The sequence below is a fragment of the Sus scrofa genome, chromosome 16, assembly GCF_054392235.1.
Source record: "Sus scrofa isolate SSC_HxYL_T2T_F1_AM1 chromosome 16, Sscrofa_HxYL_maternal_Yorkshire_Landrace_v2.0, whole genome shotgun sequence".
NCBI lineage: Eukaryota > Metazoa > Chordata > Mammalia > Artiodactyla > Suidae > Sus > Sus scrofa.
In genome coordinates, this window is record NC_139398.1 from 29497254 (window position 1) to 29510422 (window position 13169).

Consider the following 13169-nt stretch of genomic DNA (forward strand, 5'->3'; position numbering starts at 1 on the left):
TGCCGGCCTATGCCACAGCCACAGCAAAGACAGATCCGAGCCATGTCTGCAAATTACACCACAGCTCACAGCAACAATGGATCCTTAACCTACTGAGCGAGGCCGGGACTCAAACCCACAACCTCATGGTTTCTAGCCGGATTTGTTTCTGCTGTGTCACAATGGGAACTCCAATACAAAATTTTTAATTGTCTCAACATCTTGCCAAGAATATAACCCAAACAAAAATTTTGGAAAAGGCTTTCGTAGCTATCCCATGGTCATTCCCTTCCATTTCATAGTCAATAGGATCTTATCATCTTTGCATAGTTGACCAACAGTACAAAAAAGAAACCTAAAGGAAAACAAGCAAGCAAAAACAGATAAAGTCTAAACTTCTTGTGTACTATGTTTTTCAAAGTCATAATGCATAATGGAGATTTAGTCTTAAAAACAAAACAAAAAAAGACCCTACGCAAAACTCTGCTTCTTCCCTCTAGGGAAGGTTAACTCACATCAGGGAAAAATAATTCACCTGATTCCTTCTTTCCCTTTACATATCATAGAGGGGTAAATGGCAAGAGCCAGAGCTGATTGACGGTCCATCATCAAGCACAGGGTATGGGCGAGTTTTCCATATTCTGGGCTAGGCTTGAAGAGACCCAGAATTCTCCTCTTAATAAAGTGGAAGAGATTGGGGGCAAGAGGGAGAGAGATGTTTCTAGGGGCCAAGAGAAATGAGAGATTGGGTGAGAGGCAAATATCTTGGAGGCTCGAGAATGCAGAGGAGTTTAGAGGATGTATGAATGGTCTAAAAATCAATTACAACACGCTCTAAAACCATCAATAAAAGCAGGTAATAATAAATACAGGTAGACTTGTTAGTGGGGAAAGTGTAAGGGAATCAAGGAAAAAAAGCTTGTGACATTTGAAACACCAAGGCATACAACAGGATAGCACATGCAGAATGGTGAAATGACTCCTAAAATCGATGGCTGCAGATAAAGCCAAAGATGAATAAAGCAATATAAGTCATCTTTCATAATCCCCAGGAACCTGAGAAGAATGCCAGAACCCAATGACTTATGGTTTGGAGTTAACCAAGCCAACTTCACCTGAGTCTCTATATTAGAAAGGAAAGAAGGAAATGAGGGTGGGAGATGAAAAAGGAATGAGGGAAGAAGGGAGGGAGAAGTGTCAAAGTACCTCTCTGAAACATGGATGGTATTTGTCTCTAGAATCTCTAGATGAAGTTAGTCTACTTATAAAACATGACCTCTGTGGCACAACTATCTCTCTAATGCCCATACATTAGCCCAGAGGTTGAGTGGACCGGTCTTTTTTAATGAGTCCCACTTTAATAAGTATTATTTGGGCTAATACTATAATTATGAGTTTGAAATTGTTTTCCAATATACTATAAATGCATTTCTATTCCTTTCCACATATTTGTTGGTTTCATAACAAAAGTACTGTTCTTCCCATTTGGTTTTTGTTATAGGTGAACTCTGCATTGAGCTTTAAAAGTACATTAAAAACAAAGTCACTATTTCCATTCACCCTGTTTTTGCTATAAGAGAGTTGAAAGGACAAAAGATAAAATTCACAAATCCTACTGCAGAATGACTTTAATTTTTTAAGCCTTAATAAGTGATCTGTATATATAAAAGAAATGCACCACAGTTTTCATTTGTTTGTTCTTTATTGGCTTCTGGGGTTGGGGGATCAATGACTAGGCATAATTTAGTATATGTGATACAAAGTGTTATGTTTTCCTATAGTAGAGAGGTTGGCAAACTGCAGCACTTTGTACCAAAAAATATAAGAATAATTTTATTGGAATACAGCCAATTCATCCATTCATTTGCTCTGTAACAACAAGAGTTGAGTAGTTGCAATGGGGACCACAGGGCCCAGAGAGGCTGAAATATTTGCTATCTGGCCCTCTACAAGAAAAGTGTGAGCACACCTGCTAAAGCCCTGTTAAATTAATTAAACAAAGAGGCCACTAAACTGAAGTGGCTATAATACCGTGGAGGTCTACCTAAGCAAACCAAAATCCAAGCCTGTAAAAAGCCTCAAGATTGTGAAATCAAAACGCTAAGGACAACTAATCACAAATGGCCAACTAGTCTTTAAATTATCGCCAAGCAAATAACTTCCTTTCTTTGCTTCCACACATTCTCAATGTCAGTCTTTCCCCCTGGCTCCTGTTAGCAGCGTGCTCCTAACTACTTCCAGATCAACAGTAACAATTTCAAATGAATAAGTGTTCAAGTGTAACTCTTGAAACTTTCAATACACCTCAATTTATACTTAATAGCACATCATTACTACTAGGTATTGTCATGGTTTATTTAGGTGGTCAAAAATATTTCATAAATATCCTAACTATATAAAATTTCATTATGGTTAAAGAGACCTGGAAAATTTCCCTTTGCCTCTCAAAATTCACTCTCTTCTCTTTATCCAGCTCTGAGCCCTAGGAGCTGACCTCTGTCAATGCAACAGCCACAGGCTCCTTTGCCCCGTGGCTTCCTGTTGGATCTGGAAGTGAGCAGTGGGAGATCAAAAGGTGGGAGGTAGAGTGTGCCTTCCCGTCTGGCAGCTGTTGAGCTGGCTGAACCCACAGAGTTCCTGTCTGTCAGTCCTTCCAGAGCTACAGCCACTCTTCTGAGGTATGGCAACTACTTCCTCCTCGGTGGCTCCCTCAGACTGGTGTAAGGTCTGGTAAGTCTTGTTTGCACAGGAAACTTCACTGTTCCCTGTAGATGTCCTGCCCCATCTGTAAATGTGACCTCTGTTAGAGTCTCATCTGTCACCCCATTAGAGTGGGCCTTTTCCTACAAGGACTCTGACAAATTCACAAAGTAATCCTCCAAAGCTTGTGCCCAAGTAGATTTAGGTTTAAATGCTATTATATATCAATTGCTAACTGTGTGATTTCAAGCAAGACATTTTACTTTTCTAAGCCTTCTCTGAAAAATTAGAATAATAATACCAACTGCAAAGAGTTGCTAAGAGAATTCAGTGGAATGCTGATGAAGTGCTTAGGACAATGACTAGCACTCAGAAAGTCCTCAATAAATGGCAACTATTATTAGTTTTTATCATATTTACATATGTAAGCATTTATCATATTTACATATCAAGAAACAAATTGCCAAGATTTAAGAATTATGCCACATTCTCTGGCACAATGTGTAGGAGTGAGTATTTTAATAACTTTATGGCCAATTCTACCAACACTATTTTGTCCTAGGTCTTTGTTTCAAATTAGTACACTGTGTTATATTACAGCATTAATTCTTAATCTGGAGTAATTCTGCCTCCCCTCCCTGACAATGTCTTGAGATATTTTTTATGGTGACAAAACTGAAGGGTAGGGGGTACGCTATAGACATCTAGTGAGTAGAGGTTAGGGGAGCTAAATATAGTACAATGCACAGGGAAGTCCCTCCAAATAAAGAATTTTGGTGAACTTTTGGGGGGACTTAACAAGAGTGAGGAGTCCAGCTAACTTATATTCCACACACTCTTCCATTTATTTATTTATTTATTTGTCTTTTTGCCTTTTCTAGGGCCACTCCCTCAGCATATGTTGGTTCCCAGGCTAGGGGTCTAATCGGAGTATAGCCACCGGCCTACACCAGAGCCACAGCAACGTGGGATCCAAGTCGCGCCTGCAACCTACACCACAGCTCACGGCAATGCTGGAGCCTTAACTCACTGAGTGAGGGCAGGGATCCAACCCACAGCCTCATGGTTCCTAGTCGGATTCGTTAACCACTGAGCCATGACGGGAACTCCACACTCTTCCATTTAAAATAGATATTCAAGCAACAACAACAACAACAACAAAAAGACAAAAGACAAAAAAAAAAAAAAAATAGATATTCATGCCATGTAAGGGGTGAAGAAATGTATTTTCTATTATTCCAATACTGAGAAGAAAGATTTTTCATAAATAGGCACACCTTAAATAAATTTAAAAATTTAAAGCAAATAAGTCTTTTAATTTTCACCACCCACCAAACATGAAAGTGAACAAGTGGTTCTAATGACCATTTTAATAATGAAAAAACTGGAGGAGAGCAAGTAAGTACATTGTTCACCAACCCAGTAATTAATCATAATATAAGCAGCCTCAATGACTCACTTTCTCTTCTTCCCCACCTCCCATTCCTCTCCTAGTGGGCTTGTCCCCTAAATCCTATGACACAATGATGCACTTCTGCTGAACTACATCACTTCCCACATTGCCCACAATTTCACACATGGCTCCTTATAGCAGTCAGTCAAAACAGCAGCAATTTTGTTTTTGTGTGTTTTTTTGTTTGTTTTGTAGTGTCTGTTTTTTATTTTGCTTTGTCTTTTGCAAAACAGATGGATACTCCTCTTCCTACTTTCTGTATTATATCTATTAATGTTAGTACCAAAACAATGGTGTCTGAGAGAATCCTAGTCACTCAGCTCTTTCAGCTTTTATTCAGAGGTGTCCCTCCTCACACACCCACACAGGTGCCTTACACACACATTCCACAGGTCAGAAGCCACAGGAAGGAGTCCATAGGGGTCTATACTGGGAAATAAATCAGCTGCAAACAAGACTCAAAGCTGAACTCAAAATCCCTGCTTCTTTCTGAAGATTGTCTTTGTTATTGGGTCAAGCTTGACTACCTCCTTCCTTTCTTCCTTGGAAAGAAGGAATCCTATCTCAAGAAACTTCCTCAGTCCTTCATGCACTGAGTGGACAGTGCCCTGCTGGGCTTCAGACATGCCCAGACATGTCTGCATCCAAGAGGTTCTACACAAGCAAGACCCTAGCTATCACAGCATTTATAATACTTTCACCTGACATGTAATCAAAACCATTATCTGTAACCTTTCCTGAGCAGGAAAAATTGGGAAACAGTCCAACTCATTGCTTACCAAACCCTCTGTTAACTCTCAGTTCTTTTCAACTAATCAGTATACAAATATTTAATTATATGAAAATCAACACCAGACTAGAAACCTCCCAAGTGAACATATTCAGTACAAACTATGGAATATATTCAGAGAAACTAGTCAGATGATTTTGCAGGTAAATGCCTTTATGGAAGCTGATACTTATTATGCAACTTTAAGGGGAAATACAATAAAACCCTATTATGAGATACCTTCCTATATCACTAATGCAATTATACTTAGGACAAAATTGTATTTCTGTGTTAAAATGAAATATACTTTATTTCTCCTTCTGTGATATAGAAAGTATATCGAGTTATTTTCCGAGGTAAAAGTGACTTAATGGTGATGAATCACACTTGACTACTTTAAAATTAATTCCTGATATATTGCATTATTTTTAAATATGTGAAATAAAAGCAAAAACCTATTTTTTGTATTGAAAAACTCCTATTCCCTATTACCATGTTAATGTGCAGAGCAAGAGCAGTTTGTGTATTATAATTACATCTTTTTCTTCTGTAGATTCAGCAGAGGATATGCTAAATTTTAGAAGCTCAAACAGAAACACCTTTGAATAGGTTTAGAACTGCAAAGATGAAATGCAGAAGTGAATATACAAAGAAGTAAAACTCAGGGTCATTCTTGGGCTTTGTCTCCTGGGAGTCACTTCCAATGGCACCAGAAAGATATGTGTAAAGCAGTACATTGCACACAACAGCAGGGCGACTGTCTGTGATTGTGGAATCTTGGAGATAGCGTGCTGCCAAGGTTCAAAGAACGCAGACAGAGGACTGCACAATGGCCTATGGTCTAAGAAAGAATGCTCTGCTATATATAAATGTGGACTGAAAAGGAAAGTGGCATTTTAGCAATTTTATGAAAATAGGAAGTATTTAGTAAACTGAGCCCATGTTCTTCTCAGGGTCAGCTAATGTGACTCCAAAAACCATTCTCTTCAGTTAAACATGCATGAAGAAGTTATATTTTGTGTAAATGTACTTCCCAGCATGATTAGAGTTCTTTCAAGGAGATACCTTATTGAATAGGTTTTTCAACTTCACATGTTCACATTCTTGAAAGACTAATGGATCCTTCATTAAAGAGATCACAGCTTTTCAGGTGTCATGCTTGAACACACACAATGAATTGGTCATTAAGGAAATTCAGCCACGCAGAAAGGACAGGGGAACAACTGGTTGACTCTTCTAATGACTCAAACAATGTTGGCAGAGCAGTTTTCACTTACAAGCTGGTTTATAGTTGCAGAACAAGCATAATTTTTCAGACATAACAACTAGGTGAAAGAATCAACCACCTCAGGAGGAAGTGTCTACCTTCTGGAAAAACAGTTTGCATGCTTTTTTTTTTTCTTTTTGGTCTTTTTAGGACTGTACCTGTGGCATATGGAGGTTCCCAGGCTAAGGGTCTAATCAGAGCTACAGCTGCAGGCCTACGCCATAGCCACAGCAACTAAGGATCCAAGCCACGTCTTCGACCTACACCACAGCTCACAGCAATGCCAGATCCTTAACCCATTGAGCAGGGCCAGGAATCAAACCCGTGTCCTCATGGATGCTAGTTGGGTTTGCTAACTGCTGAGCCACGACAAGAACTCCTTTTTTTTTTTTTTTTTTTTTTTTAATCAAAACAGATTTATTTGCACCTTACTGCTTTCCCATTCTATTTGCCCATAAAATGTTATGCTAAATCTTAGGCATAAATCAAAGTAATCATACTTAGCTAACGAATTACTTTCTCATTAGATCATACGCATTCAAGAGATTATTACAACACCTTTAAGATTATTACAATATTTTGAAATAAAAATGCATTTTGCACTTTCTTAATTGCTTCATGTGGATTTGTTTACCATAGACTGAGTCAGTTTTGAATTTTTTACTAGTGATGAAAGACACTTGACTTGCCCATTGTGTACAGTTATTCAAGCCTTTTACCTTGAAACTCTAAGAAATGAGTAGATCTGTATTCTTTCATCTGAGATTATCCAAATATTTGAACTCAAGGTTTTTCTGTGCATGGCTGAAAGAGAGACAAGAATTAGGGAGGGAACCCAGTCTCTGGCAGCAATTTCACAATCCCCTTCTCTGCCCCTTTGCCACTGTCATAGGGAAAAAGAATCTGCTGGACGCTGTTCTTTCAAGGATAAGCTGACAATTTGCTAAGCCTGTGTAAAAGCACTCTGGTAACTTCTCGATTAATTCTGAGATTTTTTTTTTCACCTTGTGGTGCTTCAAGGCCAAATGAGCCTTCAAGGAGGTCATAGGAACGTAAGAACATAAGAAATGCCATAATAGGTCAAATTAATGAGCCAGTTACTCTGATATGCTTTCTCTGAGAGAGGCAACAAGGTACATTTTGTGCATGTTGTCAATTTCAAAATATTTGAGGCTACAAGCAGGAGTGTTTCTAAGAGCAGATATCTATTTCTAATGATCACAGTTCTCTTTATTAATGTGTTATAACATTTCACCCGTAAATTCATTTAAACCTATCTGAAGATATTTTAATCATGCACTGCTTTTTATATAATGAGCTCTATAAATCTGTTACCTTTAATTTGGCCTAAACTATTTGCTTCATGTTTCCAAAGCACTTCCTATTTGAAGTACTATATGCTGGCAGCTGGTACCAGTAACTGCGATTTTGTGCACTCCATCTGAGGTCTCTATATTGACTCGATCAGATATTTAAATCCTCTTCAACAAGCGGTCATCAATTGTTGGTCTACAACTCCTAGCACTCATTGCCAGCTTTTTATTGCCAGGGTCAATAAGTTCCTTTTAGAGTGCACTTAAATATTTTCTGTTGGTTACCCTATTTCGTTCTTTTTACCAGAATGAGCAAATGATCAGGATTCTTCTCACAAAAAGTAAATAAATATATAAGCATTGTTTCTTGGGGCTTAACAACAGGAGATTGACTGCCAAGGATGCAGGACTTGTAGCCGGCATGGGTCCACGAACAGCTGGGCTTGTGAAGATGTAATTTTAATTGACAACAAAAAAAAATTAGCAATCCAAAAACTCATTGAAAAGGCAAGAATAAGGAACAAAATCTGTATTGTATTCTTATATCCACAAGAGTAAAATAACTTTGGTATAAGATCTGTGGCATGTTCCCCATAAAAGAAAACACAATGAAACAAAATGACATTTTATCAGCTTGAAAGGAAGCAGTGTTTGCTATAAAATGGATGGGAGGGGCCATCCCTGTCTTGAGTTGCAGAAAGGTCCACATTATGGTCTCTCAACTCTTGCTGAACTGCCTTGTATCTTGCCTCACTGCCTTAATAATTTTTGGTTGGTCTAGAAGAGAATGGCTCAATCTTAGAGCTGGAAGGGACCTGAGAGAATTTTTTCTTGTTTTATAGATAAACTATGAGCCCAGAGAGTTTAAATGGTTCTTGTGCAGCCACAAAGCCTTTGTTGTTGTTGCTATTGCTGTTGTTGTTGGCAAAGCTAAGAGTTAGATGCAAATGTGACTGCCACCATGCAACTATGGACAGCAGGGCTGTCCCTGCTACAAGGGTATGGATGAGACCTGTTCTCTCTTGGGACTGCCTAAGGTCACCACCAGGATAACATGTTCTTTTCAATAATACTTTGTTTTCTTCTAAACTCATACAATACATGTACTTACTTAGTAATTAAAAAGAAAATGACAAACCAAATACACTCAAATCCTATCTTCATTTCTCAACCTACTAAGTAATCCAATAAATTATTTACTTTGGGATTACTTGGGTTAAACAGCATTCCCTGCGTGCTGTATGAGATGTCTTTGATTTCAAGTTTGTTTTAAATAAATAGACCTATCAAAATAGAAATGGCCTTAACTTTCAGCCCTGGGAATAAACAAATAGTCTCAATCAATGACGCTGAGACAACCATTTAACATTTTCAAGAGGCTAAGAAAAGAAATATTTTCATGCCTATAACATTAGTCAGAAATAGCCTTTGGCTCATATTTAGCTTGGTCTTTTCAAAGGTTGTGGGAAAATATGGGGGGAAAAATATAAGCAAAATTAGCAAGGCTACCATGACAACAAGCAAGTAAGTATTCAGAGGCAGAGTTTAAACTCTGGAAATCTCAGAAGGAAGGAGAGGAGGGTCCCTAGAACAGTTCATCAAAGAAGAATCAAGCATGAACAGAATTATTGCTAAATGGGCAGATACTAGAACAGATATTTATTGTAATAGATTTCATGTGGTGCAAAATTTTATCAAAAGGGAACTGTTACTGAGGAGAGAACATTTGCTTGAAATCATGTATTTTTTGCAGTATTGAATTCAATGTGGAAATATATGTCCTACATTTTTATTTCTATGAACCATCATTTGTTTTTATTTAATGGACCCAAGAAGCTGCATGTTTGGGAGTAAGGGGGAAAATACATGGAGAAGGGGGGTTTTGGGTTTTGTTTTTTAATTGAGTTTGCTGAAGTGGCTGAGTCAGGACCCAGGAGTGGTCACTGAGACTGCCAGTTGCTCTTTCTATCACAGCATGGTTGTTTTGGTTGTGTTTCTTATTTAAATTGTAAGCCCTAAATACTTATATTCTTTCATTCGATCAACCAATATTTACAGGCCGTTGTTGTGTACTGGTCTTCTATAGCTGTTGGGAATACACGCTAAACAGGAAAGAGAGTGAACATTATCTACATCCTAGTTGAAGGGAGAAAGAAAAGAGAAATAAGCCAATATACAAACAAGAAAATGTCTAGACAGGAGAACCAACAAGTGCAAAGATCTTAAGTGAGGAAAGAGTTTAGCATGCATCAAGAACAAGAGAAGGCAAGTCTACCTAGGACAGGGTCAGCCAAAGGGAGTGTACTTTGTGATGATGTTTGAGGCAGGCTTCAGTGCAGTGGAAATTTTCCATTCTTGTCCCCAACCATCTGTTTTTCATATGTCTGCCAGAATGGTATGAACACATAATCTCTCACCTGGATTATTGCAATAGAGACAGATTCTCTATTCACAATGAATAATGAAAATAAAACTGTTAGAACACAATATGGATGGTTCGGATATGGGATACAAGGGAAAGGGGGTGGTAACAACTAGATTTTTGGCCCAAGAGAGTGAGTGAATGATGGTGTTATTTACCAAAATGGACAAGGCAGGGAAAACAGATTTGAGAGAAAGCTACCTGATGGACATATTAACTTTGGGGAATCCATCAGACATTCAAACATTAACAATATGGTCAAGAAGACAACTAAGTACACAGTCCACAGCTCAAGGGAAGCATCAGGGCTGGTGATGATTTAAACTCAGAAGACATAAACCTACAAGTGACACAAAGCAAGGGACCCACATGCAGTCATGTGATTGCAGAAACGAGTCAGAACCCATAATTAGCACTGGGCAATTTCAATGAAGAAGTGAGGAGAGGAAGGGTCAACAAGGAGCCTGAAAAGAGATGTCACAGGAGAGAATGAAAATAAGGTTAATGGTGTCATAGAAACAAATACAGTAAAGTATTTTCAAAAAGATAGAATAATCAGCTGGGTCAGATACTGCTGAGAGGCTCAGTAAGAAGAAAACAGAGAAGTGTGTGTTGGATTTGGCAACTAGAAGGTCACTGGTGATATTTAAGACTTGTTTCCCTAGAGTGACAGGGGTGACCACGGTTTTGAGTGGATTGAATTGTGAACAACGGGTATAGAAGGAAAAGTGGCCAATCTAGGTAAATATTTTTTCGATGAGGAAGCACAGTTTTGTTCAACAAAGAAGTAGAAAAAACTGGATACCTACCAGAAGGGAATAGAGAAGCAAGGGACAAAATTTGAAACCACTAAATTGACCAAAAAAAGACACAAGGAAACTAATCATGACCAAATTATTTTTACCTCCCAGTCTTCTTTTAAGCTCTGTTTAAGGATTATTTCTCTTTTCCCTGCTTGAAAATGTAAATAATCTCACAACTTTTCTAATACCTCTTAGTGGTTCCAAATTCCTACCTTAAGTCACTAAACATAGTTTCAGCTTGGTAATTAGAATGTCCAGTACCATGTAAGAGTAAAGACCTCCAATTTCATTGCCGGACATATAAATTATAGGTTTATGAAAAATTTGTAGATGTCTAATTTTTTTTTTTTTTTGTCTATTTTTGTCTTTTTAGGGCCACACCCATGGCATATGGAAGTTTCCAGACTACGGGTTAAATCGGAGCTGTAACTGCTGGTCTACACCACAGCCACAGCAACTCAGGATCTGAGCCCCGTCTGCCACCTACACCACAGTTTATGGAAACACTGGATCCTTAACCCACTGAATAGGGCCAGAGATCCCACCCATGTCCTCATGAATACGTTGGATTCATTAAACACTGAACCACAACGGGAAATCCGATAGAGGTCTAATCTTAAATCCAACAATGCCCATAGAATTAACACCCTGTAAATTCCCTGGGTGACGTAAGAAATGTTAGGAATTTAGGTGAGGTCATTCTCTCTTTGTCACTCACTTCACCCATGGCTGGTTGCTCTTTCTCATCCTTTCTGGATTTAGAGGAGATGAGGGAGGAGGCAGAAAAGAAGGGAGGTAAGGAATACAAGAAAGGATTTACATGACTGGCACTTTTGTAAGGTGTCTTTGTGCTCTTTGGCTTGGTAGATATTTTAAGTTGACTTCTCTGTAGGACTTTGATTTCAGAGGTATCTTGGTGACCCCACAATACTGGTGGCCTTTTACCTGCATTTCCCTAACAAGATGAAGGATTCTATTCTAATGGAGAGAATAACAGTTCCTTAATCGCTCCTCAGACCAGCTCTAGCTTCTCTGTTGCAGCCTTTTCAGTCTTCTAAAGATTATCACAGTAGGTCAAAGCAACAGTGACCCCACAGCGGCCTTTTCTTATTGTTACCCTCAACAAACCCATAAGAAACACTACTGCATTCTTTGTCCAAACAGACCCTGAAAATATATAGTTAGACCTTAGGTAGCAGCAATTTTTCTTCACTTTGGTCTTATAAACTATTCTATCTCTGCCTGCTAAGCTTTTTCAATATGGGGCTGCACAGCCAGGTTCATCAAGACATAATCATGTTCTCCAAGTGCATGAAGGGCTTCTTGGAGAAGCTTCTTTGGAGGGCTTCTCACACACCTGAAATGAGAGGCAGTGGAGGAAGGAAGAAGGCTCATCTCACATGGGCTACTCAGTTCAAAGAAATCTCCGAACTCTGCTTTTTCTTCTGACCTTTTAATACTTACCACGTGAGTATAGAATTGAAGGGTCAGGTAACCACTTACCTTAAATGCCTTTGGAAATTCTGGATATGGTTTAGCACCTACTCTGAATGCAGCATATATTTTATTGTGGTGTTCAACTGAAATTGCAAATTTAAATCTTACTGCAGATTTTTTTTTAACACAGAATAATCTAAAACAAGCTCACAGGCTGATGTGAATGATCAAAAGGGAAAATGATACAAAATCATCCAAGAAAGAAATTAATTTTACAAAAAGAAAATTCCTGGAGTAGGAGAGGGGACAGGATCAAGAGAACCAGAGGATGGATGCAATTATGTATACATAATCAATGTCTCCAATGAAAATGTTTCAAAGTTCAAAATGCAATTTAATCTCATTTTTATAACAATTATAACAAATACTTATGCTTACATCTGTATAACTAGGTGTCAGTAATGTTTTATTGTCTTTATGTCAATAACACCAGGATAACAAAAGTTGACCAATATTTTAAGGATATTATAAGCCTTTAACTTAAAGTTTTAAAATAATTTTATAATGCTTCCCTTTATTGATAAATATCTAAAAGCTTCAAAGCCTACCAAGTTATACCAGAAAAACAAAATAGGTACAGACCTACAATCCCTTATCTGAAATTCCAAAATCCAAAAAGCTCTGAAAAATTTAAGATCCCACCTGAAGTGAAAACAGTCTATTGATCATCTCTATTTACCTTACTGACTGTGAACATTCATTTGTTTGCTGGGAAAATATCAATCTGTTTGATCACAGACTATCCTTGTTGAATGTACTATGTAATATACAGTATGTGCACAATATTATCTTTCTAAAGCTGAAGGAATCTGAAGACAGGTAGGAATCTGAATTCTTAAGTATTTTTGGCTCCAAGAGTTACGAATAGGATATTGTAAACTTTTCATATAAACTAAAATGTAATATTTTTGTGAATTTAAGACTACTGAAGCATATAAGGAAATGCAAATTTATGGAATTCAGCAT

At 38.0% G+C, this 13169-nt stretch overlaps 1 protein-coding gene across 3 annotated transcripts in view; it reads left to right on the forward strand.

The window, feature by feature from the left end:
• Positions 1-13169, forward strand: part of CDH6 (cadherin 6) — a 245990-nt gene that overhangs the window by 32101 nt on the left and 200720 nt on the right. For 2 of the 3 annotated variants that reach the window (XM_085002024.1, XM_085002028.1), the window contains exon 2: positions 2453-2657. The gene's annotated coding sequence lies outside the window, so the exon portion shown is untranslated. Of the gene's footprint in view, positions 1-2452; positions 2710-13169 lie in introns of all 3 variants that reach the window. The other variant, XM_085002025.1, reaches the window with a different exon arrangement.